At 47.1% G+C, this 27,184-nt stretch overlaps 1 protein-coding gene across 14 annotated transcripts in view; it reads left to right on the top strand.

The window, feature by feature from the left end:
- The window catches only part of RALGPS1 (Ral GEF with PH domain and SH3 binding motif 1), a 314,360-nt gene that overhangs the window by 50,983 nt on the left and 236,193 nt on the right, over positions 1-27,184 (top strand). For 12 of the 14 annotated variants that reach the window (XM_053908291.1, XM_053908299.1, XM_053908296.1 and 9 more), the window contains exon 2: positions 13,325-13,403. The exons of 1 other annotated variant lie outside the window; for it this stretch is intronic. The gene's annotated coding sequence lies outside the window, so the exon portion shown is untranslated. Of the gene's footprint in view, positions 1-13,324; positions 13,404-19,531; positions 19,551-27,184 lie in introns of those variants that run through there. One more of the 14 variants, XM_019421098.2, reaches the window with a different exon arrangement.

A 27,184-nucleotide genomic window follows, 5' to 3' on the forward strand; every position in this document is an offset into this window, starting at 1 on the left:
GCCTGGAATTACAGAAAAATCACTGGATATGCAGCCAGAATGCAAGTGTGTCAGTTTGTTCTGACACCTGCTTTCCAAATAAACAGGAATATCCCTGGTGTGTATGTGTCCTTTCTTCACTAGGAAAGCCCCAGATTTATTTTTATCTTATCTTATTTTATTTATATTAAACGTTTATTTTTGAGAGAGAGAGCGAGCGAGCGAGCAGGGGAGGGGCAGAGAGAGGGAGGGACAGAGGATACGAAGCGGGCTTTGCATTGACAGCAGAGAGCCTGACGCAGGGCTTGAACTCATGAACTGTGAGATCATGACTTGAGCCGCAATCGGGTGCTCAACCGACTGAGTCGCTCAGGCACCTCAAAAAGCCCCAGTTTTAAAATCTGAGATTGCTTTGTGAGGGTCGAGTCAGAGTAAAGAGAGCTGGATGATGTGGAACTATTGTACCAGCAATGAAAGGCAGCCTTATTCCTTGTTCTTGCCTGTCTTTTAGACCTACCTGCCTGTCAGTCCATGTGTCTGTCCGTCCGTCCGTCCATCCATCCATCCATCCATCCATCCATAATCCATCCAGTTCTGTTCAGGGCCTGCTGAGTGTGGGGCCACAGTACAGAAAAAAAGATGAATCTGGTCCTTGCTGTCTTTTAACTCATAATCTAGCAGCAAAGTTAAAGAAGTATAAAAATAAGTACAAAAACAATAACGAGCATAGAAAACATTAACTGAAGCACTGAAGATGGCTACAGAGGAGGAGTACAAGGTGCCTGCTGACTGTAAACAGGGCAGCTCTACCTGCTGGGAAGGCCAGAGCAACTTTCCACAGAAAAGATGAGTTGGACTTGACCAGGTGAACAGGTGGCAGCTGCATGGTCATGGTTCCAGTTGGGACAAGGGCATGGCGAATTCCAGACGTTAACAGAGAGCCAGTGTGGCTGGAGTACTGAGTTGCGAGGGAAACTGTAGTGTTCACACCCTGGTGGTTGGTGGTCCCGGTGCTGTTTTCTTGACCTGTGCAGGCATCCCTGACAGGCTCTTGCTGACTCTTGTTTTACATAATTCCCATCTATCACCGAAAGCGTCTATTACCGAAACAATACCTGCCATGGTTTCCAAGATAGCAGTTGGGTTTATTTTTATTGCCTTCAAGATTGGTTGCTTTCTTTGCTTTTTGATCTCATTAGTGGTTTTCATTCCACATTTCCTGAGCTCGCACCTGGGTTTGGCACCGCAGGCTTTGCCCTCAGGAGCCCACGGACCTGACACACAGGAGTAAATAGATGAGAGTGGTGATGCTGGGTCAGGGATGGCAAGCAGTAGAAATGGGAGCTTGTGGGATGGAACCAGACTCACAGGATCTTAAAGATGGATTTTCAGTTTCCCAGGCAAAAAGGGACACGGGCAGAGGACACAGACTGCAGAGTAACAGAAGCAGGAAAGAACATACTGTGTGTCAGGAGTGGTGAGCTGCCTGGCATTGCTGGAGGGTGAAGCTCATGAACACAGGGAGGAGACGCTGGCAGGAGATGAGGTCAGAGGTGTGGTTCAGGGTCAGTTCTCAGAGGGACTCGAAGGCAGTGCTTGGGAGTTCAGATGGTGTCCTGTGGCCAGTGGAGTTCCGTTCCAGAGTTACGGGAGGAGGAAAACACTGCTGGTTGTGACCCTGGTGCAGAGGATGGTGTGGGGGAGATGAGTGCAGGGCTCTTGCCCCTGAACTTGGCCATGGGGATGGAGAGGAGGAGGCAGGTTTGGGAGAAGCTGAGGAAGAGGCCTCCTTTCTTGCAGATTTAGTGGATGGGAGGGCAGTATCAGGGTTTCTCACTTTAGTGATATTAAGGGCTGGGCCAGTCGCAGAGATAAGGAACAAGACAGGGGTATTGGGTTGAGGAGGAGGAAGTAGTGAATTCAGTGTTGGCAACAGCCAAGCTGAGTTTGGGAGGCCTGTGGGACAGCGTTTTGGCAGCTGGCCTGCTTGCCTGGAGCTCAGAGAAAGATCTGGGCCAGAGCAGTGGTCCTCAGTCTTTGGAGCATCAGGATCCTCAGTGGTGTTTGGGGGAGAGAGACTGGTCATCTGTATGTTGTGGAGCCTTCACAGGTGGCTCCAATACCCTGCTGGCTAAGAGAGAGAGACTTGGGGTCATCCTTGTATAGCTGGCCCAAAGTGATAGGAGAGGGGTGGGTCACCCAGGAAGTTTCTGCATAGTGGGCACGGGATCCTGGCTGGAGTGCTGGGGAGCACCAGTGCGAGGGATGGAGCACATAGAAGAGTCAGAGAAGGAGCTGGAGGAGGGTCAGTGAGAAAGTAGTAACCTAGGAAGATAATGGTGTGGAGGCTGGTGGCTGGGGCATCCCCTCCAGCTCGCTGTCTGCAGGGCCTCTGCCCCTGCCCCTGAAGCTGGGTGCCCCAGGCTTCCTGCTGACACTTTTATTTTCACTAATGTTGGAGACAGTCCAACATTAGTTCCTTTTGCTTCTGTGTGCAAAAGACCGAGAGAGGCTCTTGGCCGCGGCCAGTGTCTCAACCCTTCATCTTCCCTGAGACCTCCTCAGGCAGTGCACCATGCCTGCTACTGCTGCTCTTTTGGTTTGACATCTCTGGTTCCTGAAGCAGGAAAGTCGGGGCCCCATCCAGTGTTCTGAGGTTCAGGACAGGTCTGCAGCCTCAGTGGGAAGGGTGTGTGTCTAGATCCCAGGATCGGGAGCTGTCAGAGCTGTGCGAGGAAGTCCAGGAAGATGACAAAACCGTGCAGACTGGACTAAAGTGATGTGGGAGCCCTGTGACTGGGGTTGTGCATTCTCGGTCTCCTGTGTGTCCTGAGCTTGGGCAGCAGGTCAGAGCCTGGTGTACAACTTCCAGAACTTACAGATGGGTCTTAGAGTTAGTGTACATGAGATTTACCCAGACTGCTCATGAAGGGTGTCCTAAATTGACAAAAGTGGAAGTCCACCCCCCTGGTAGGCCTAAATGCCTGACAGAGATCAGCTTACAGAACCCAGTGAGGAGCCAACGAGAATCTGATGTGTGATGCCACATGCATCTTTAAGTAATACCCTGACCCCAAAACCTGGGAGTGTAGGGCAGAGGCGGAGACCTAGTTGGCACTGGCCCTGGTGCTGAAAACCACAGCTGAAGAGCGGTGAGAAAGGATCAGGGATAATTGGAGGTGAGTAGCTGTCCTTGATATCAGGGCCCACCACCCTGATATGAAGCCATTTGCCTCTCACAAAAGGAGAAAGAAAAAGGATTAATGTTCATTGGTTGAAAAACCTCAATGTTTAGCAAAGAGAAGGGAGCAGATGAGTGGATGGGAGTACGTGTACCAGTACAGAACATAAAACGCTGTTCAGCTCTTGTGGGATGGAACACAGAGAAGTGGTTCCGAAAATGGGGCTGGCTGAACTGGGTTCAAATCCTGCCTTTGCCTAAGGACTCACTACCACAGCCAGTGAAGATACTTTTATTGACAGTGTCCTTGGGTAGGTCACCTGACCTCCTGGGACCTCACTTGCTAGGGTGAGTTTTCTCACGTTAAATGGGTGTGATAGCAATACCCATCTTAGAGAATTTTTATAAGAACTCAGTGGTATATTAGTACAGAGAAGGTGCTTGACAAAGTGTCTATCACAGAGTAATGGTTCAGTAAATAACAGTAGTAATGCTGCTGATGATAATATGATCCTTGCATGAATACCTCTGCTGATTTCTCCACTGGACTAAACCCCACCAATGTGGCACACGTATGACGTAAAGGACTTCAGCAATAATAGGCTCAGCTGTTGATCCTGGATCAATAATTAGAGGTGATAAGGACCAAATAGCACATTAGCCTTAGTCTTTAGTGATGGTATAGATGTGTATCACCTCTTCTATCTTTCTGAGTATTTTGGTGGGTATTGGGGGAGGTGGCATTACGGATTATTTACCTAGTGTTTGGTTGTTAATGCCAAAGTCTCATTTTTATGATGAGGCTTGTTATGAGTAGCCTCTTATTAAATGTTTTTTTGAGGGCGTGGGGGGAAAATGTTTCTTGAATGGATAAGATGAAAATCAATCAGTTGATCAAGCAATCAACTTCTGGCTCTTTCCAGGGAAGTCTACACATAGTAATAGTGACAATGCCACATCTCCAAATGTTGGCAATTCCAATGAGATAGTCTACAAAACTTGATAAAATAGTGATATTTATCTGGAAAAAGAAATTGGTAAAAACATTAAAAAAATTTTAGGGCACAGAAATGGCCGTCATTCTTCTAGATTCCTGTTCATTTCAACAAATGTTTGAGTTTGTCTGCTATGTGTAAAAATAGTGCTAGACCCTTAGTTGGGGGAATATAAAAATTGACATCTATTGGATATCTTTTGTGATACATACTCTCATATAACATTTATCTCTCTCCTTATGAGGGAGCCATTTTTGTAGTTTGGAGTATAAGTGACAGAAAACTAAAATAACAAAGACATAAATAAGATAGAAACTTCTCATGTGTGAGAAGTCAAGAGATAATCAGCTCAGGGTAGGTATAGAGCCTACATGGTCAGAGACTCAGGTTCCTTCTATCTTGTTGTTCCATCATGAGGCTATCTTGGGAATGACTTCCAAGTCTGAGGTCACTTCAAGGCCTGAAATGGCTGCTGGAGCTCTAGCTTTTGCATCTGCATTCCAGCCTTTGAGGGCCACTTCCCAGAATTTGTGCATGACATTTCTTGCATCTCATTGGCCTGATCTTGGTCATATGGCCACTCCTAGCAGTAAGGGAGGTTGGGAAATGTAATCTCTATTCAGGGAAGCCATGTGTCCACCTACAAACCAGAATTTCTGTTACTAAAGAAGGAGAGGAGGATGGTTATTGGGGGCCAGCGTCACCATTATTGGCCCCATTTAAAATATGTGGAGTCTCAGAGTAGTTGAGATCAGCCTCATATATATGGCCTATGAATGATTAAACCTTCATAACTTATTATAAAGCAGTAATTTATTAATTCCATATGGCTCTTGGGTAAGAGCAGGAAAACAGATTCCTGGAAAAGAAATGATTTCTTTGCTAACATGCACAGGACCTTAATTCATGAGCCATCAGGGTTACACAATAGCAAGGGAAGGAATGGTTATTACATTGTTGGGACATTTGGCTTTCAATGCCAGAAGGAATTGCTAAGCTTGACCCCAAACAGCAGTGGAGACTCCAGATGAGTTTGAGTTCAAGAACAAAACCTGGAGTTAAAGATGGGAGGATGTATACTGAGCTCTGTTATGGGATCTAGGAGAGGTGGGTTACAGGATTCAGGTTGTGGTGAGTTAGGAGGGAGAACTTCCCCTGTCTACTTTCTTTCTTTCTTTCTTTTTTCCTAACTTTTTGTATGTGTAATGCCTGAGTCAGAGGCAAAGGACTTTATTGCTAGCATAAACATTAGCGTGTGTGTCCATTTCCCTTCTCCCACATTCCATGGGGGTGATGCCATGGGCCCAGATGGAGGCTGTGCTTCTGTGTCAGGGCTGAGAAACACTGTGCTGGGGGCACCGGGTGCTTTATAGCAGGCAGTAAGCAAGCTTGCTTTTCAGCCCTGAGGGAGACATTGTCTCATCCCTCAAAGCTGCCCACTGCAAGCACAACCTTGAAAAGTGGCCTGGGTAAAGGCTGGTCAGAGGTTGCATTCTTGGCCTGCCCAACGGGACATGTTGGAGTGCCAGAGACCATGGAGGAGTGAGTGCCCTAACAGGTGCTTGCCAGGATTAATTGGGATAATGTGTGTGCCAATAGGAAGCTCTCGATCGGTGTCATTATCCCTTATGTCTCTGAAAAGACAGGTCCAGCGATGACATGATTGTTACAGCGTTCCCACCTGGTTTCCAGTGTTTAGACAAGACTGAAGGTTATGGAATTGGTGGGGGGCTGGGCAGCCTGACAGGAAGAGAAAGGCTGATTCTCAATTGCTTGTGTGTAGCTCTTGCCTTCTTTTTAAAGTTTTTTAATGTTTAATTAATTAATTAATTAATTTGAGAGAGAGAGAGAGAGAGAGAGAGAGAGAGAGAGAGAGACAGACAGACAGAGGGAGACAGAGAATCCGAAGCAGGCTCTGCACTGACAACAGGAAGCCCAGTGTGGGGCTTGAACTCACAAACTGTGAGATCATGACCTGAGCTGAAGTCAGTTGCTTAACCAACTGAGCCACCCAGGCACCAAACTTCTGCCTTCTTGTATACATTTCCTGTTTTATTTTTTCTTGTATGCATCTCATACCCAGTACATCCCTGGGCCATGTACTCTGCTAGCTTTTGGTAAATATTTATAATTCTCCTTTTTCTTATATATAATCAAATGAAGCCTATTTCTCTGAACTTAATATTTGTGGTTTGCTTAACTTGAAATAAAGTACAGTGAGTTTTTCTTAAGAAATAGGTTATTACTTGTTCTTGCATATGTTGAGCAAAGTCCTTGATAATTGGTTCCAAACTAATGAAACTTTTAAATCTGTATGATGTGTTATGAGTACCATAAAAATGTAGAGCTAAAGGGTGTTGAAAGATGAGCTCAACTACTATCCAGTTTTATAGAAGAGGAAACTGAGGCAAGAGAAGACAGTTACTAAAGAGTGGTCCCAGTTGATGAGTGCCAGATGCAGTGCTGGGCCTTCACCCACAACCCTGCCCAAGGAACCTTGAATCCGTTAGGGTGAGTAGAGAGGAGACCAAAGGGAATATGCGTGCAAATTTTGGGTAAATACCAGACCAGGTCTCACGTGTCCTCATTTAAGGATGAACAAATGGAAGAAGGAACACTGGAGGGGATGCACTGAGAAGATCAGTGGTGCCAAGGGAAGTCAGTAAGGTGTGCAAGAAACAGAGGAGGAGCAAGCTTTGGACAGAAGGTTTCCCAGCTTCAGAGGTTGTCTTTGTCCTCCCTGAGAAGTTAGAGATGCTGTGAAAAGTGAGATGATGAGTCAACAGACAGAGATGAGAAAGCAGCTTGTGGACTTAAGGTACAGAAGGAAATGAAGCGCATGATGCCAGCATTTGAGACTGTGGCACCGCGGTATGTCAAGGGGTCAGGAGGAGACACATTGCCGTGCTCAGAAGGGACAAGAAAGCCACAGAGGAGACCCCAAGGTGTGGATAACGAACCAGCCTGGAGACCAGAACAAACAGCATAGAAGGAAGCCTCAATTTTTCTGAAGAGGGACCTGAATCTGTAGATTAGAAGGGCTCATCATGAGCCAGGCAAAATTAGCCAAAATTAGGAGAGGATACCATTACCATCCTGGCAGAAGGAACCTTTAAATCAAAGAAAAAAAAAATTAGCGAGGCTCAGGCTTACCTACAGCATAGGTGCCAGGGGGCAATGGGACAGTACCTGTCAAGTTTTGAGGGAAAATGTTGTGACAAAAAAAAAAAAAAAAAAGAATTCTCAGCCCAGTTTTCACATTTGGTGGTAACGGAAATTCTTTCCAGTTGTATAAGGACACACCTTGTTTGTAGCTTTTGCTACAACCATGCACCACTCCGGGGGCAGGGGGAAATCATTGGAAGGCATGCTCCCATCACTGAGAGATGAGTTAGAATAAAAGACCATCCATGGGCAAGTCATAGGAAAGGGTTGGCAGTGGGAGTGGGACCATTCAAGTATCAGATGATTTCAAAGTAGTTGTTCTGATTATGACATAAAATATAATACAAATGAAATGATGGAGAGAAGACAGAACATGAAACCATAATTAACAGAGAAAGCAGGAGTTCCTGGTTAAACTAGGGATCATGCATGTGAACACACTCTCCTCTCTAAAGAACTGTACACATATGAGGGGTAAAAGATTTGAAAGCAAGCTCCATGCCATCCAGTCTGCCTGAACATGTGTTTTCTAGCTAATAAAATGCTGTGCAGGTGTGCAGTGTACCTGGGGCCACTTTTTTGGTGATTCCTCTGGACATCATCTTTTCGAACCACCCTGGAGAGATTTGCTTGGTACCTTCATTCTGCAGGAGGGCATATTGCTGGTGGGAATGTAAAATGGTGTATACTCTTTGGAAAACAATATGTCAGTGTCTCAAAAAATGAAATACCAAATTACCACATGACTTAATTCCTTTCCTAGGTATATACCTGGGAGAATTGAAAGCAAATGCTTACACCAGAAGTTGTACATGCATGTTCATAGCAGTAGAAGTGTTACTCATAATAGCCCCAAATGGAAACAACCCAAATATCCATCAGGTGATGAATGGATAAACAAAATGTGGTACATCCATATAATGGAGTATTACTTAGCTATAAAGAAGAATGAAGTACTGATTCTTAGTACAACATGGATGAACCTTGAAAACAGTCTAAGTGAGAGAAACCAGACACCAAAGGCCACATACTGCATGATTCTGTTTTTATGAAATGTCTAGAAGAAGCAAACCCATAGACACAGAAAGTAGATTGGTGGCCGCCAGGGAGATGGGGTACAGGAGTGCGTGCTAATGGGACAGGGTTTCTTTTGGGGCTGATGAAAATGCTCTGGAATTAGTGGAGATGACTGTGCAACTTAGTGAATATGCTAAAACCTACTGAGTTCTAGTGTAAAAGGGTCCATTTTATGGTATGTAAATTATATCTCAATTAAAAAGTAGTTCTTTTCCTGATTATTAAATGCTAATTATGGAAAAGTAAGAAAATAAAGATAGATGTCCCCCCCCCAAAAAAAAGCCATCATCTCTTTTTATCGTTTTCCTTTTTTTTTTATTGTTGAAGTATAGTTGCCATACAGTGTTATATGAGCTTCAGGTGTACAACATAGTGATTTGTGGCTGGACAATTCTATGCATTATTCAGTGCTCATCACGATAAATGTAATTACCATCTGTCACAATACACTACCATGACAATATTATTGACTGTATTCCCTATGCTGTACTTTTCGTCTCCGCGACTTAATACTGGTACAATACTTTGTACCTCTTAATCCCCTTTTGCTCATCACCCATCCTCTTCCCCTCTGGCAACCACCAGTTTTCTGTATTTAAGAATCTAGCTTTTTGTTTTGTTTTTTAGGTTCTTCACGGAAGCGAAATTATATGGTATTTGTCTTTCTCTGTCTAATTTCACTTAGCATAATAGCCTCTAGGACCATCCATATTGTCACGGATAGTAAGATCCCATTCTTTTTTATGGATGAATAATATTCCATTGTGTATATATGCCTACCATATCTTCTTTATCCACTCCTCTGTCAGTGGACACTTGGGCTGCTTCCATATCTTGGCTGTTGTAAATAATGCTGCAATAAACATACAGGTGCATGTATCTTTTCCAATTAGTGTTTTTGTTTTCTTGGGCAGTTACCCAGTACTGGAATTACTGGATCATAGGGTAGTTCTATTTTTAATTGTTTGAGGAACGTCCATACTATTTTCCACAGGGGTTGCGCCAATTTATACTCATATCAACAGTGCACGAAGGTTTCCTTTTCTCCTCATCCTCACTAACACTTGTTGTTTCCTGTCTTCTTGATGCTAGCCATTCTGACTGGTGTGAGGTGATACCTCATTGTGGTTTGATTTGCGTTTCCCTGATGATGAGTGATGTTGAGCATCTTTTACGTGTCTGTAAGCCATTTGCATATTTTCTTTATTATTATTATTTTTTTACATGTTTATTTATTTTTGAGACAGAGAGAGACAGAGCATGAACCGGGGAGGGTCAGAGAGAGAGGGAGACACAGAATCTGAAACAGGCTCCAGGCTCTGAGCTGTCAGCACAGAGCCCGATGCGGGACTCGAACTCACAGACTGTGAGATCATGACCTGAGCCGAAGTCGGTCGCCCAACCGACTGAGCCACCCAGGCGCCCCTGCATATTTTCTTTAGAAAAATATTCAGAGCCCTTGCCCATTTAAAAGTCAGATTATTTGGCATCTTTTTGGTGTTGAGTTGTGTAAATTATTTATATATTTTGCATATTAACCTCTTATTGGATATGTCATTTGCAAATATCTTCTCCCATTCACTAGGTTGCCTTTTTGTTTTTTGATGGTTTCCTTTGCTGTACAAATGCTTTTATTTATTTATTTATTTATTTTTAAAGTCTGTTTATTAATTTTGAGGGAGAGAGAGAGAGACAGAAAGAGCATGAGCAAGTGGGGGAGGGGCAGACAGGAGGGAGAGAGAGAATCCCAAGCAGGCTCCACGCTGTCAGCATAGAGCCCAATGTGGGGCTCGAACTCACAAAACGTGAGATCATGACCTGAGCTGAAACCAAGAGTCAGACACTTAACCAACTGAGCCATCTAGGCGCCCCTGTACAAATGCTTTTAATTTTTGGTGTTGACTTATTTATTTTTATTTATTTTATTTTTTATTAAAAACATTTGTTTCACATTTATTTTTGAGAGAGAGAGAGAGAGAGAAAGAGAGAGAGAGAGCGAGAGAGGGAGACAGAGCACAGGTTGGGGAGGGGCAGAGAGAGAAGGAGACACAGAATCCAAAGCAGGCTCCAGGCTTTGAGCTGTCAGCACAGAGCCCGATGAGGGGCTCGAATTCACAAACTGTGGGATTGTGACCTGAGCTGAAGTCGGATGCTTAACTGACTAAGCCACCCAGGCGCCCCAGACTTATTTATTTTATAATTAGAAGTTTGTTCCTCTTAATCCCTTCACCTGTTTCACCATCTCCCCACCCATCTCTACTCTAGCAACCACCAGTTTGTTCTTTGTATTTAAGAATCTGTTTTTTGTTTTGTTTTGGTTTTGTTTTAAGGTTCCATATATAAAATCATACCGTATTTTTGTTCTCTGTCTGACTTATTTCACCCTCTAGGTCCATCCATGTTGTTACAAATGGAAAGATTTTATCAGCCATTATCTTATTCTTAACACTTGGGGTACATTTGTCCAGACTTTCTATGTGTCTGTCTCAAAGTTGGATCAATAGACCATTTTATTCTTCTCTTCTGTCATGAGTTGTGTTTTGGGATGGGCAGAGTCCACAAGCATGTTCTTTTATTAAGTGTTTTAGCCTCTTGTGAGGGTGTTTATGTTGGAAACAGTATTTCTCTGCAAATAGAAACAGAACACTGAAACACTGAAGTCCAAAGACCTGGGGTCCTGCTCTGACTCACCTTAGGTTTGCGAGCTTGAGAGAGGTGCTTAATTTCAGTCTCCTCATCCTCATCTTTTGAGGTTTTTTTTTTTTTTTTTTTTTTTTTTTTCTGTGAGAGAAAGAGAGAGAGTGTGAGTGGGGGAGAGGGGCAGAGGGAGAGAAAGAGAATCTTAAGCAGGCTCCACACCGAGCATGGAGCCTGACACAGGGCTCGATCTCAAGAACCATGAGATCATGACCTGAGCCAAAGTCAAGTCAGACACTCAATCACCTGAGCCCCCAGGTGCCCCTCACTCTCATCTTTAAAAGGAATTGCGATACTTACTTTGTGACATCTTGTCCACGAGGATGGCTACCCTTGGGCGGTAGGTAGTGATAGAAGGGGGTGCAGTGGGTTTCTGGGGGTGCTGGTGATGTTTGGTCTCTCCTTCTGGGTGCTGGCTACATGGATATACCCACTTCGTGAGAATTCTTTAACCTGTGCACTTATAATTGTGCTCTTTTCTGTGTGTATGTTGCACATCTGTAAAAAGTGTACTTAAAACACTGAGAAAAGGGAAGCATATCAGTCACATTGCTCTTATTAAAGCTATTATTAATCATGAGAATGAAAGTTTTTTGTATTGTTAATGAGTAAAATAAAGTCATTGGTTTAGCCTATTTATTTCATCTTTATTGCTTTGATCATTGTATTTGTTTTATAATATGTATAACACATCGGTACATTAGAATGTGTAGTTAACGTACAGATAAATATACGTACGTTAGAGGTGTTCGCTTAATATTTCTCAGCTGTCGGTAGTGAAGGATCAGAAGGTTTGGTGAGCCGTGTGGCTCAGGGTGGTAGCAAGGGGGCCGCCTGAGCACAGCCTGGCTGCTGGAAGCAGGTGGGAAGCAGGTGGGCCAGTGGGTGAGCCTCCAGCAGTTCAGTGGGTGTCTGTGTTTGGGTTGGTTTCCCTGTTGCTGGAGCATGAAGCGTGAGACATAGCAGGGCGGTGGTGGGCTGGAGAGGGAGGCAGACGCCAGATCTCCGGGGGGAGGGGCTGAGGGGAAGCTCTGAAAGGTGAGAGGACAAAAGGAAGGGGTCAGCAGAAGAAAGGAGCCAGCAGAGGAGGCTAGAGAGGCTAACGGGATGGGCGGAGACAGAGCCACAAAGTCGTTATTAGGGGCCGATAGCTGAGTTTCCAGAAAGGGACTAGTGAACCAAGAGGTGGGAGAACCTGAGGTCACTAGTCTCTGCAGTTGGGAGGTCTTGGTGGCCCGGGAGGGAGCAGCCCCACTCGTCAGGTAGAGTGTTTCCAGGCGGGTGGTAGTGAGAGGGTGCGGTACTGAGGAAGTTGGGGTGTCTGATGGGAAGCAGCCTGGAGTTCAAGGGTCAGAGCTCTTTTGAAGACTGGGGAGGACTGTAGGTGTTCTCAGGTAGAGGGTAAGACCAAGAGAGTGGAAGAGATTGGGGTTGCCAGGGAGAGGTGTCTTAGCCCCGAGCCCAGGCCAGTGGTTGGCCCTGGATCTCTGGCAATTGCCTCTTTCTCAGAGGTGGGAGCAGAGGACCAGGAGAAGATACAGAAACATTTAGGCTAAGGGAGGGACCCAAGGGAGCTGAAGTCAACTCTCCTCAGTGAAGGAGGTGGTACGGTTGCCCTCCTGGGTGTGGAGTGAGGTGGGAGGGGGGGGTGCTGTGGAGGACAGAAACCAGTGACGGGGGCCTTTGCAGGCACCCTATGCAGGATACTTGTCTGTACCAGCAGGCTGCCAAGAGGCCGTCTCTGTGTCGGGACATGCCGGCCGCTCCCTCCCTTGTATGAACACTCTTTTCAACAGCAGGGTGCTCAGAGGGCAGGGGTGTTTGTGTCTGGGTACTCCTGAGTCCCCTTCCTGCTGGGTAGTGCCCGAGGCCATGGCTGGTGCTTTGGGCCTGCCAGAATGCACATTCCCATAGAGTCATGCTTTTCTTTGGGGGTGATTCCCCAGGGCAAACCCTTGCATGCTTAACACAGCATGTATCCAAAGCATGACAGGAAAGGAGAAGTTTAAGAAGTTTAAGTTGATTTTGATGAATAAGGGACAGGCTTTGCTACCTGGTAGGTTAATGGTGATATAAAATATTGACCTGCGGGAAAAACTGACATTTCAAAGAACAGGCTGAAATCATATCTTACAGCACTATAGTTGGTCTGACCTTGCTGAGCTTTGAAAAACAAGTCTTACCGTATGGAACATGGTTGTAAATGTAGTTATTCCTCCTACTTTTACAGCGGCTACTGTTTGGAAAGAGACGTGCTGGGATGGTATATCCTGTTGGCCTGGGATTATGAAGCCCCACATGTATTCCTGGTAAGTTGGCTTATGGACTGTAGTCAGATGTGCTCTCTTGAGCAGGGCCGTAATATACAGGCACAGAAAGGTGCACGCTGGTGCAGGTGATCTGGGTGGTGGTGCGGTCAGAGGAACCTCATGCCAAGTGGGGTCTGTGGGGCTGAGGAGCTGCAGGGTGGCTTTTGGGACATCAGACATCCCCCGTGAGCCATGCATGCAGAGGTTCCTTCTCTCCAGGTTAAACTCAGAGGTTTTCTCTGTTGGATCTTACATCAAGGGCTTTTCTTTTCTCCACCTCCTTGTGCAGAACCTCTCGTTGCTCCCTTGTTATGCTGTTGCCTTTTTGCTTCCAGTGGTGAGAAGCTGGATGTTCTGTGTCTGACTCCCCAGTACCTGGGATGACTTCCTTTCTCTCAGCCTCAGTCTGTCCCTGTACTTCCGCACAGACCCTTCTCCTCTCTCTTTCCAGTTCAGCTACCCTTGCCCCAGACCCTTCATCAGAAAGGCCAGCTCTTGTGTGAGTTGCTTGGCCGTGGGAGGAAGGGTGAAGGCATATGAAGACAAATAAGACGTGGTCATTGTCTTCAAGAGACCGCACTCTGGTGGTCAGTGCCCTGCCACCCTCTTCCCCTCCCCGCCCCCATTCTTGCTCCCTAAGATTCTGTGAGCCCTATCTGTGTGCCCCCAGCTGCTGGGGGCTCTCCTTCCTTTTAAACCCTCATGGCACATATTTTAACTTCCTCGTGGCCCTGCCTACATTCTGCATCACGTCATGCTTTTTTTGATGTACCTGTACCTCCTACCTTACCTCCTTTACCAGACTTTAAACTCTTTTTTTAAGAAGTATTTATTTATTTTTGAGAGAGAGAGAGAGGGAGTGTGTGCACACACAAGAGCAGGGGGTGGGGGGGGGCAGAGAGAGAGGGAGACAGAGGATCCAAAGCAGGTTCCATGCTGACAGCAGAGAGCCTCACAAGGGGCTTGAACCCACAAACCTTGAGATGATGACCTGAGCCAAAGCTGGACACTTAACAGGCTGAACCACCCAGGCGCCTCTAGACTTTAAGCTCTTTTAAGGCAGGGGTTGTGTCTTGCCCATTATTGTATCCCATGCAGTGCCTTATATACAGTAGGTGCTCAGTGAATATTACCAGACTGAAACCAACCTGGACTCTCTTATGGCTCTCCATACCCATCTGCTTTGTGGCCATGGTTCTCGGGTCTCGAGACAACATGAAAGAATAAAAGGGGGAAAAGCAGAGAGTGTTTGCCTAAAAGAATGTTAAGAGATTCTGTACAGGTAGGAGAAATCACAAAAATGTTAAAAGCTGAAAGATTACAATATTTTTCAGATTCTTCTAGTAGCCTTACCCTTCTGTCAACCCGTTATCACAAAAGAGGCAGAAGGCGAAGTTTCTGATGTTTTCCTACCAGGGCTTCAGTCTTCCTTCATGTTCCACGATTAACTACAATACAGGTAATTCATATAGTGCTTAGAAGAAGCTCTTTCCCTGAAACTTACCTACTGGTGGGATTGGTTCCCCGAGGAGGATGCTGGAGACAACTGCTGGAGGATGGGCAGGAGCACAAGACAAAACAGACTCAGAGGGAAGTAATCTCCCTGAGGTCGCAAAGCAAGTTAGTGGCAGGGTTGAGATTGGACTCTAGGTCAGTCTTGTTCTAGAAATGGAACCTGTCTCCACGGTCTGTGCTTTTGTGTCTGATTAGACCTGGATTCCAGGATGAGGCACCTGGCTGGCTCAAGTTGGAAGAGCATGCAACTCTTGATCTCAGGGTTGTGAGTTCGAGCCCCATGGTGGGTGTAGAAATTACTGAAAAAGAAATAAACTTTTTAAAATTTTTAAAAAAAGACTTAGGGGCGCCTGGGTGGCTCAGTCGGTTAGGCCTCCGACTTCAGCTCAGGTCATGATCTCGCGCTCCGTGAGTTCGAGCCCCGCGTCGGGCTCTGTGCTGACAGCTCAGAGCCTGGAGCCTGTTTCGGATTCTGTGTCTCCCTCTCTCTGACCCTCCCCCGTTCATGCTCTGTCTCTCTGTCTCAAAAATAAATAAACGTTAAAAGAAATTTTTTGAAAAAAAGACTTAGGGGCGCCTGGGTGGCTCAGTCGGTTAGGCTTCCGACTTCAGCTCAGGTCATGATCTCGCGGTCCGTGAGTTCGAGCCCCGCGTCGGGCTCTGTGCTGACAGCTCAGAGCCTGGAGCCTGTTTCGGATTCTGTGTCTCCCTCTCTCTGACTCTCCCCCGTTCATGCTCTGTCTCTCTCTGTCTCAAAAATAAATAAACGTTAAAAAAATTTTTTTGAAAAAAATAAAAAAAGACTTAAAAAAGAAAACAGAACTGGATTCCTGGAGAGGGATGGTGGTTGCCCACCTGCTGTCCGCGGAGAATCTGGGCAGAATTGCCCCCAGTCTGTGCAGGTGCGAGGACTCCTCTCTCCTGTCATCACCAGGGTGGGGACCGAAGGGCAGAGCATCTGCCCCCCCACCTCTCAGCAGGAAGGTCACACTTCACCAGCTCATTTCCCTTGAGCCCTCTTGAACAGAGGCTGTCAGGTCGCCCAGGGCTTCGGGCTTCTGCTGCCGCAGAGGCTCAAGCAGTCTGCCATGAACGGGGAGTGTGAGAACCCGTATCCTTCAACAGGCAATGGCAAGTGACAGCACATTTTTGGAGACTTGGCCATAGAAAGGAGGGAAGGCCAAGCTTCACACTTGGAGCAGTGGCTCCTTTGAGGCAGGATGAATGGAGAGGACGCTTAAGAACTTCAATTCACAAGGAATGAACTCCCAAAGGGGTGAGATTGGAGTGTACCAGAGGCTTTCTGGAACTAAAAAACATGTATTTTGAATTCAAAGATCAATAGAAGAGTTGAGATTAGTGGTTTGGAAAGTCACACAGAAGAAATGCCTCACAACCCGGAACAATAATAAAAAGAAATGGAAATCATGAATTAAAATGTGAGACACTTAGAGGCCTCATCCAGGAGACCTGGCATGGGGGTAATAGAAGTTCCAGAAGGAGAAAAAGGAATAGATGGAGGAGTAATAGAAAAGCAGTAGAGGGAAATAGCGGTGAACTGAAGAAAGATGTGATTCTTCAGATTCAGTGGATTCAGTTCATACTAAGGCTAACACTTAACCTATTTTGTAGTAAAATTCTTAAACTCCAAGAAGAAAGAGAAAAATCTCTTGTAAGAAGAAGGAGCAGGATTTTAAAGGAAAGAGAATTAGACTCTCATTAGGCTTCCCATATACAGTGCTGGAGGCTGGAAGGCAATGGACTTGTCTGCAGACTGTTCAAGGGAGAGGGGCTGCAGTCCTCTGTGTGCCCAGCCACAATGCCACTCACGGCTTATTGCAAAAGAAAGGCGATTCAAACATGTGAGGGCATAAAACATACAGTATCTGTGAAGTGCAGCTGAGAAAATGCCTTGTAAACTGTCCAGTGGAAGGACAGTGAAAGCAGGGCAGAGATGATGGGATAGAGGAAGAATGCAGGGAACAGAGCAGAGCAGGGCACCTGTCAGTGCCTGTGGTTTATCTCAGTGACTACTGCTGCTGTGCATCGGAGTTTTTATTGTGTTAACTTATTAACAGGTTTTAAGATAGAGGAGAACTGCTGTATGACAAAACATAATAGGCTGAAAACAAAAATTCTAAACCACCTTTGCAAAACCTAAGGTTGGGAGGAGGGATGAGAGAGTGAAGAAATAAGTGTTCCATGTTTAGGACACTTAAATAAACACAGAGGAAATGAAACATAGAGGCTTTGTTATTTATCTGTCTTAAAGAAGGAGAAATACAGGTTCAGTTTTGACTTTTGGGGATGAGAGGGTGTATTAGGGCTAGATTTGGTTGCATACAATAGATAACCCCTGCATAAAATGGCTTGAACGATAAGGGTTTATATGTTTTCATCTCATGAAAAAGTGAAGAGGTAGGCAGTGTATGGTTGGTATGGTGGAATCAGTGTCATCCCAGACCCAGGTTCCTTAGGTCTTGCAGCTCTTCCATCTATAGCAGATTGCCTCCTGATTCAAGATGGCTGCTTGAGCTCCAGTCATTACATCTGCATTCCAAAAGCCTGAAGGAGACAAGGGGAAGAAGGGTGTGCCCGTGCACTTTCAGACATTTCTTTTTTTTTAACATAAGATACTTTTTTTTTTTTTTTTTTTAATTGCTCTCATCACCTAGAAAATTCCAAGCATTTTAGGAGCTCTGTACGAGCAAGGGGGATAAAGACCAAATACATATTTCTTATTATAAGTCACAATTTCATAGTGACCCTTTCAGACCTTTCTTAAAGGTCTCACACAGCACTAACATTTATACCTCAATGAGTAGAGCTTAGCCACATTGAGCTACAAGGGAGCACAGGGTGGGCTTAGGTAAAAACAGGAGTTCTCATTCTAAAGAAGAAAGGGAGGAAAAAAGAAGTTGAGATCTCTGCCTCAAACGATAATCAGTAGCAGAATGAATACAAATTAAAACAATAGTTTTCTTTTTTTGCCTTTTTAATTAGCAAAAAAAGTTACAATGAAACCAGTGTTAGCAAGTGAGTGGGGAAGTGGGTCCTCTATGACATTGCTGGTAGGGAGTATGAACTGTTCTAACTCGTGGGGAACATAATCTGAAAGTATCTAATACACTTTAACGTGTGTATTACACGTTAACTTTACACATTAAAGTGTATTAGATACTTTCTAATTTTTGGAGTGGCAGAAAGGCAGCGATGGATTAGGCGTTTATTACAAAGGAGCCGGCTTTCTCTGTTCCGACATGGGACAAGGCCACAGTCTGGTGGGTTTAAAAGATAAATTGCATAATAACGTCTCCAGTAGGGGTTGCAAACTGGTGGCCTGTGGTGGCAGATAACCCTGTGCTGGGCACTGTGTTAAGTGCTTTCCACAGTGAACTTACTCTCATCTCACAGTGAACTCACAAGATGGGCAGTATTAGATCACCTATATTTAGAGGAGGAAATTGAAGCAGAGAAAGACTAAGTATCTTTTTTTTAAAGATTATTTTTTAAAATACTCACTTCTGAGAGACAGAGAGAGACAAGAGACAGCATGTGAGCAGGGGAGGGGCAGAGAGAGAGGGAGACACAGAATCCGAAGCAGGGTCCAGGCTCTGAGCTGTCAGCACAGAGCCTGATGTGGGGCTCGAACCCACGGACTGTGAGATCATGACCTAAGCCGAAGTCAGACGCTTAACCAACTGAGCCACCCAGGTGCCCTGAGACTAAATATCTTTTTTAAGGTCACCCAACCAATAGATGCTAGGCCCAGGCTGTGACCAGGGCTCCAAAATCTGAACTTCTATCCACTCTGCTACCCGGCCCAAAGAGCACTGTCTGATCTCCCCCTTGGTTGCTTTGTGTGGCCAGTTCAGAGCTTTACAAATGTTCCAAATGGAAAGCTGTAAGTGGTGTAGTTAGCCACAGGCCACGTGTGTCCTGCTCCTGTTATACCTGCGTCTTCACCAGTGACCTCATCTGCCTGGGCCCTGCAGGCGCTTGAGGGTATGACCTTGGTTTCTGGTATGAGTCCCGCTTGGTTATGTGTATTTATGCGGCTTAGCGGAAATGCTTGGAGGAATACACCTTGCTGCTTGCTGTGATTACCTCTGGAGTGTGGAAGGGGGAGGGCGGCGGGGGAAGGGTGGGTTGATGAGTTTTATTTGTACATCTTACTGGATTTGCCTTAGAGCAACAGGGACCTGTTGCTTTTGCAGTTTAAACTGGAAGTCCAATGAGGTAGAATCTATAAATAATTAAATATCAAGAAACATCCCAGTAACTGTAACTGAACCTTCCTTTCTGTCATTTCCTTTGAGATTGTCTTTATAAATGTGACTGTTTAAGCAAGGAGACTTGAGTTTTCCTTTCTGTAAGATGAAGGCCATCCATTGGAACGTGTGACACTTTGTGACTTTTGAGCATCTAGTTCCGGAACCTAAACTTATGTTGACAGCAGCACAAAGGTTGCTCAGGAAAGGGTTTGTGAGCCGTGGAAGCCTTGGGCCAGCTCCTGACATGGCTCGTGTGACCCTCTTACTGGATGTCTTGGAGAGGCAGCCGAGTGCTGTGTGCCAGAGCTGTGGCGGTCCGGGGAGGAAGACGAACCCAGATGCAGGACAACTGTGGCAGGTGCCATGGAGGAGAAGGCTGGGTGCTCTAAAAGCCAGTGGGAGAAGGACATAACAGAGGGGGTCCCAGAAGGGTTCCTGGAGGAAGTAACATCTAGATTAAGACTGGAGAGGAGAGGAGGGAGGATGGTTTCACGGCCCCTGTGAGAGACAGCAGGGCAGGCGTGGCCGCCGGCGACCTCTGGCAGCATTTTGGCACCTGTTTGCGCAACTCTCCTTCCTTGGCTGGAAGCCGCCTCCACAGGGCTGGCAGAGGGACTGCACCTCCCAGCACAGAACATGCTTCCCCATAGGCGGGGCCTGTGGTACCTCTAAGCCCCCTCTTTCCTTCCCCTGTGAGGACCACAGCCCTGACCACTTGGGAGTGGGTTTGAATGCAAGGAATCGGTGGGTGGGGTGGGGGAAGGAGTCCACAGGAAGCAAGGACAGCAAGGCTAGGATGTGATGGTCACATGGGCCGTTGGGCTAGGATGTGATGTTCACATGGGCTGGCTGGGCTTTGAAGATCAGTCTGTAGGGAGCCTGGGAGGGATCTGGGCTGGAGGGATTGTTAAGGCAAGTTTCACCTGTTCTTAGTTGAGGCGGCTGCTGGGAGGTAACTTCCACCTGGGTCCTGCCTGAGCCCCGAATGTTGCTGTGCTCCCCCGGCCCCTCCTGCCTCAGGCATTAGCCCCGGTATTTGCACCACTTCTCCCCGCCCCACCCTGCAGGGCTGTTTGTACCTGCGGGAGGGCCTTGTCTCCTTCAAGTCCTTTTGTGCAGTCCTCGAGCCTTTTTGGGGGGCAGCAGAACCAGATGGCTTGGGGGTGCTGTTGGGGTGGCTCAAGCATCACAGCCTTGCTCTGACCTTGCCCCTTCCCTTCCACAGTAGGCTGGGGGAGTAATTCATCCATTTTTATTGAGAACACAGCCGACTGCTGGGTTCTGTGCTGGGGACTGAGGCTAAAATAACCGTTGGAGAATCTGCCCTGTGCCGGGCCCTGCCGTCAGCACTTACCCACAGAGGCGGCCTCAGCTCCGGGACCTCATGTACACGGAGCACTCAGGCGAGTGCTGCACAAGGTGGGGCACAGAGGGGGAAGTGGAGCTTAGAGAGGCCCTTGCCCCCTGCCATGCTGGTGGTAGGCGGAGAGCTGCATTCAGACGCAGGATGTCGCGCTTGTAGGTGCCGTCCCTGGTGGCGAACGAGATGGGTACAGAGCTCGTGGCCCAGCAGGCACATGCTCAGGGATGACGGCAGTTCCCCGTCAGGGTGACAGGTGCTGTGGCGGGTTAGTGGAGGGCGCACAGAGGAGGGGCCCTCGACCCAGACCGAGGACCAGAGGACGGAGAAGGGACGAGTGTCCCAGGAAGAGTCCTTGGTGTGATCAGCATCACTGCCCTGTCACCCCGGGGCTTGTACCTCAGTCTCCTCTGGGCTTTGGTGAGGAGGTGCTGGCTTAGTGGCCTGTGCCCATGCTCAGTTAGTTAGTGATTAATCACGGAGAGCAGCTACGTGGCCCCTGAGCCCAGCCAGACTCGTAGGACCTTGGCCCTTAGGCACTCTCACTGGGGAAGACCCGTCCTCTTCCACAGGCTGTGTGACCTGAGTTTGTCACTACAAATTCCCCAACCTTTTTGGGGACACATACGCAGGGGGCCCGGTTTTATGGATCTGTGCCCCCCAACCCACCTCTCTCCACTTCTGCCCTCGAGTACATTCGTAAAGGACTGCGCCCTTGTAGTTATAATGGAACGTTGTAAAAACTCTGAAAATCCAAGATGAATAAATCCTGCCTTGACCCTGCCACCCCACAAACCAGACTGCATCTGTGCCGCCCATTTTCTCTCCAGTCCCCGTCCACGGGGCAGGTGGGGTTGCTACAATTGAGCGCCTTGCGGACGGACTTCCTTGATGGGCTGCGGAGGACATTGCTCGGCTGGAAGTGGCCACCAGGTGGTGCCAGAGCACCAGGCGCCCGACCCCACCCTCCCGCGTCGGGACTACCTGGCCGTGAGCCGTGCTCCAAGGGCACGTCTGTGGAAGTTCACTTTCGGGTTTCTCCCCAGATGCCGTGTTGCTCACAGCCTTGTTTTATCACCTACTTGGAAAGAAATGGAGCAATACTGAAAGTACAAAAGTACTGAAAGTACAAAAAGTAGAAAGTAAAAGTGCTATGCACGGACACCTTTCGCAGGTGATGGTAGTAACAGTTGTGTCTTCATGTACGTGTGTGTGCCCACATGTGTGCATACGTATTGGAAAGCATGTCCAGATGTCCCTTTCTCAGTGAGAGCACTTCTCAGCCCTCGCCACTGAAGATTGCAACCCCTCCTTCCCCTCTGCCTAGCCGCCCCCGCCCTGCTTTACCTTTTCCCTCTCTTACCACAGCTGACTCTCCATACGCTTTTCCCTGCGTGCTGTATTGTCTGCCTCCTCCACCAGCAGGTACTGGGGGATTTCTGGCTTTTCCTTCACTGCTCTGTGCCCAGCACCTGGAACAGTACCTGACCCAGACTAGACTTTCAGGAAATACTTGCTGAATGAAATAATAAGGGTGGCTATGTCCTGAATTTGTGGCCATCTTTCTCTGTCCATAACTATTTATCTGTCGCATCCTTCTCAACCATCCTTTTCATCCCCTTCAGTGGATGCGGTCCACCTACCTGTACTGAAACACGCCAATGAGGCTTTCCAGTGTTTTCTTCTCTTTTTTGCAGGTGGTGGTATGGTCAGTGACTTGCTGGAACACACTCTCTGGTCGGTTGCCCGTCTGATGATTTCCTTGCTTTGCTCAGACTCTGGGCTAAGTGCTTCCCAAATAGCATCTTGTGCAGTCCTCACACCTATGAGAAAGGTGCTGCTGGTAGCTTCTGTCTTTGCAGGTGGGAAGTTGGGGCTTAGAGAACAGGCTCCTGGCCTGGGCCACATGTCTGCTGAGAGCTGAGCCAGGCTCTTGGGGAATTCCTTCCATATTAAGGATCTTACTACATCCTCTCTCATGACATTTCAGACACACATTTCCCCAGTTTCTTTTTTTGTTTGTTTGTTTTACATCTTTTATGTCTTTTTAAAAATGTTTATTTATTTTGGAGAGGGAGAGAACAAGTAGGGAAGGGACAGAGAGAGAGGGAGAGGGAGGATCCCAAGCATACTCTACACTGTTGGCTCAGAGCCTGACATGGGGCTTGATCTCACTAACTATGAGATCATGGCCTGAGCTGAAATCAAGAGTTGGATGCTTAACTGACTGAGCCACCCAGGTGCCCCCATTATGTCTTAAAAAAAAATTTTTTTTAACACTTTTATTTTTGAGTCAGAGAGCAAGTGGAGAGGGGGCAGAGAGAGGGAGAGGCAGAATCCGAAGCAGGCTCCAGGCTCTGAGCTGTCAGCACAGAGCCCAATGTGGGGCTTGAACCCACGAGCAGTAAGATCATGACCTGAGCCACAGTCGGCTGCTTAACCTACTGAGCCACCCCGGTGCCCCAATGATGTCTTTTCTTATACAGAGTTCTAATTTTTTTTATTGTAGTTAAATCTGCTGATGGTTTCCTTTGTTTTTCTGGCTTTTGTATCACCCTAGAGAGAACTTCTTCACCCCAAGGTTATTAAAAAAAAATAATGGTTAGCGTTTCCTCTGGTATTTTTATGGGGATTTTATGTTTGGTTAAGTCTCTAATCTATCAACATTTTATTCTTATATATGATGTTGGGTAAGATTTTAAACAAATCCCCTCCCCCTTAAGAGAATAGTAAATTGTTTTGTCAACATCTATTAAGTGATCCATCCCTGCATGCTGTTTGCAATGACATTGTGACCAGATGTTAATTCTCACATGTATTTGACCCTGTGCTCTGGGCTGCGTTCTGTCCTGCTCATTCATTCATCTCTCAGTGCTCTTTATCCTCGACCATGGCTTCCTGGCAGGACAAATCACTTCTCATCACATGTCCTTTTTTTGAAAACTTCTTAGCTTTTAAAAATTATTCTTCCAGATGAAATTTCAAATCAATTTGTTGAATTCCAAAATGAATCCCCTTAGAATTTAGAATGACCTTGTATTTTATTTATAGATCAGTTGGGGAGAGTTGATGCTTTTGCAATATTGTCTCTTTATTCAGAGGAGTGAAATCTCTCTCCTTTAATTTGTCTTCTTTTTTGTTAGGAAAACTTCATAATTTGCTTCAAATGATTTCTGTACATTTCTTTTGAAGTTTATTTGTAGGTATCATTTGCTTGGTAGACTCCCAGGCCATTGCCTTTTCTAGCTGGCTGTTGAGACCAGAGAGACCGTTGATTTTGTGGCCAGATGTCTGACTCTCATAGCTTCTCCTCTGTCCACTTCCATTCGCTGCAAATCTTCTAGGAATTCTTAACTTCTGGTTTGGTGATGTCATTCTTCCCTGTATTTCAACACTGCAACAGATTTCTTGTTCTTTTGTTTTTGTTTTTCATTTAATAAGATTTGGTGAGGGGAACGCAGATGTGTGGACCCAGTACATTGTCTTGGAACTAAGATCTGTTTCTGTGGTTTGTTGTGAACATGTGACTTTCTCTGTGCGCTCTGGTGCCCCGACCCCTGCCCCTGTCACCCACTGCTGTGTGCTCCGTGGGGGTGTGGGATGGTACTTGAAGACGGTCTAGGACCAGGGTATTCTTCCTCAACTTCTGGCTCCTACCTCATGGGGCACACCCTTTATTCCTAATGGGCTTTGTTGTGCCGCTGCCCAGATGTTTTTCACTCTCCTTCTCCAGCCAGACCTCGCCCACCCCGCCTCACTCTTAGCTGACTTCCTTCCTGTTTCAGTGGGAAATGCCAGGCTGTGCATCATGAGCCAGGGCTCAGTGGTGTCTGTCAGGAAGGCCCAAGAGTGTGGGTGTCCTGTTCTGTCAACCTGTTCCTCACCTTGATATTTCTAAAGTTCATCCTGATGACAAGGAAAAACAGCAAAGGGGAATTTGAATTAAATGACCCTCATGAACCAGCCAGTCTCTGGCACAGGGCTCTCCAGTCAAAGCTGGCTGAAGCAAGTGATGAGCTCTTTGCCCACTGGGGCTTCCCATGCTCCCTAAACTTGACCTGTACCTGGGGTCCAGGCCGGGCAGGTGTACTTAGGGGCGTGTGTGGGAGTCCCACAGGTCTCACAGCAGCAGTGGGGAAGAGAGGGGCCTTCAACAGGTGTGTGACTTTTTGGCTCTTAGGGATGGTCCGAATGGATGTGGCCCAGTCAATGAGCTGGACTGTTACCTGTCAAACCAGTAATTCCTCTGCCCTTGGCAGGGACTAAGAAGGAGAGAGGGACCCCCTGCTCCTCACAGTAAACTGTCTTCAAGCCTGCCCCATCGTCTGTCTACTGTAGATAATGTATGTTTGGCCCACATGTAACGGGTGTGAAATGCCTTAACCTCAGCATCCCAGAGCTGCAACTCTCGATTGATGGTTTGGCACGGGAAATGACAAGCCCCTGGTGTTAGGCCTGATCGTGGAGCTTGTGTGTGTGTAGGGGGTGGTGAGTGGGGTGGGATATGAGGGTGCAGAGTTGCTTTTTAAATTTAACTTTTTAGGGGTGCCTGAGTGGCTCATTCAGTTGAGCATCTGATCCTTGATTTCGGCTCAGGTCATGATCTCACGGTGCGTGAGCTCGAGCCCGGCATCGGGCTCTGCGCTGACAGTGAGGAGCCTGCTTGGGATGCTCTCTCTGCCCCTCCCCTGCTCATGTGCACGTGCACACACTCGCTCTCTCTCAAATAAATACATATTTAAAAAATAAATTCAGCTTTTTGTTTTGAAATCACTTTAGACTTACAGACAAGTTGCAGAACAGTACACAGCATTTATGTGCATCCCTCCCCCAGCTTATATGTGAACAGCTTACATGGGCTTAACACAGTTAGCAGACTGACTTAGGTGATGAGTTAACATAGGTACCATGCTATGAACTAAGACTTGCGACCTTTTTCAGATGCCACCAGTTTCCTCCCTGATGTTTCCCCCCTAATGTTCTTTTTCCGTTCCTGTCTCAGTCCAGGATCCTCCCTGCATCTAGCTGTGAGGCTTCATTAGTGTCCTCTGGGCTGTGATAGCTCCCTGTCCGGAGGGTCACGTCAGGTCCTCGCGGGAGGAAACGTGTGGTCTAGTTCTTGTACTACCGCTGCAGGTACCTCTAGGGTAAAAGCGTCTCGTCCTGAGAGACGTCACCAAACCCCCGTGTACTGGCGCCCCCCGTGCCAACCAGGCTCTCCTGTCTCCCCAGGGCCACCCTCCTCCAGCTAAGGTCTGGGTGGCAGCCGCCCTTGTCCCTGTCTTCCGGGGGCAGGGGAAGCAGCCACCACAGTCCCACCCTTGCCATCTTCTCTGAGACGTGCTCTGTCAGGTGTGCCCTCTGTCTCTTGGATTTTTCATATTTTGCCCTCCACGGACTCCTTACTTTGAACCTGAGAATATGCTCAGGAGTCACTTTGAGTTCCCAGAAAACCCCAGTCTCCATCTCCTGCTTTCCCGGTTTCCTCCCCAGCAGGCTCCAGGAGACTCAGGCACTTCTTAAGTCCCTTTGCGAGCCGGGCTTTCCCTGACTGGGGCCCAGGGCCCTCCTGGCGTCAGACCCCAGGCTGTCCTCAGCTCTGTCCTGAATGGTTCTGCGTGATCTTAAATTTTTTTTAAACATTTGTTTATTTTCGAGAGACAGAGACAGAGCATGAGCAGGGGAGGAGCAGAGAGAGAGGGAGACACTGACTCCGAGGCAGGCTCCATGCTCTGAGCTGTCAGCACAGAGCCCGATGCGGGGCTCGAACTCACAAACTGCAAGATCATGACCTGAGCCGAAGTCGGACGCTCAACCAACTGAGCCACCCAGGTGCCCTGGATTAGTTTCCTTTTGAGAACCGTTCCTGGTTTTATGAGAAGTGCAGATTCTTTACTCACATTTCTTTTGGTGCCTCAACTTCAGCGCGATGTCTTGTGGTCTCATGCCAAGGGAGCCCTGCCCGCGTCTGCCCGTCCCCGGGGAGGGTGAGCGTGTGGTGGGGGGTGCCAGCACAGACGTAGCTGACGTTTACCAGCCGCTTCCAGCCTACACCGACCTGGCGACCCCTTCAACCATCTGCCATCTGCCAGGTGGGGGAGGGAAGGAAGGTGGAGCTGGGTCAGGTCAGGCAGCTTGCTCAGGGCTCAGAGTAAGTGATGGGTGAGAATTCAAATCCTGATTTGTCCGTTCCCTAAGCCACGGAAGTACTTGGCTTCACCTGCAGCTGTGAGGCTGTGGGGGGTGAGGGTGTCGAACTCGGGGCTGCTATAAGGCCTCCCCAAATCCATGTGTGCTCCCAGCTCTGTCAGGCTGAAGAATGAGTGCTGTAAATACATCTCACTGCACTCCAAGTGGATGTAGACATTGCTGTGATTCGTAGACCGCAGATTAGTTTAAATGTGTTAGTGATTTATAACAGCTTTTTGTTACTAAGGGTTTTTCTTAGTCAACAGATGCCAAAAATAGAACTATTTCTTTTTGGTGTTAAAACGGATAGTTTCTTAAGTACATTTATGTGTGTATTTGTACATTTACTTGTATCTCTGTGTGTGCGGATGTGTGCATAAATGCTGCCCTCCCCTAAGGGAACTGTGTGACCTGGGGCACAGGGACTAGGGTTTGTGGGAGAC

The sequence above is a fragment of the Panthera pardus genome, unplaced genomic scaffold (assembly GCF_024362965.1).
Source record: "Panthera pardus isolate Hobbes unplaced genomic scaffold, ASM2436296v1 HiC_scaffold_20, whole genome shotgun sequence".
Classification (NCBI taxonomy): domain Eukaryota; kingdom Metazoa; phylum Chordata; class Mammalia; order Carnivora; family Felidae; genus Panthera; species Panthera pardus.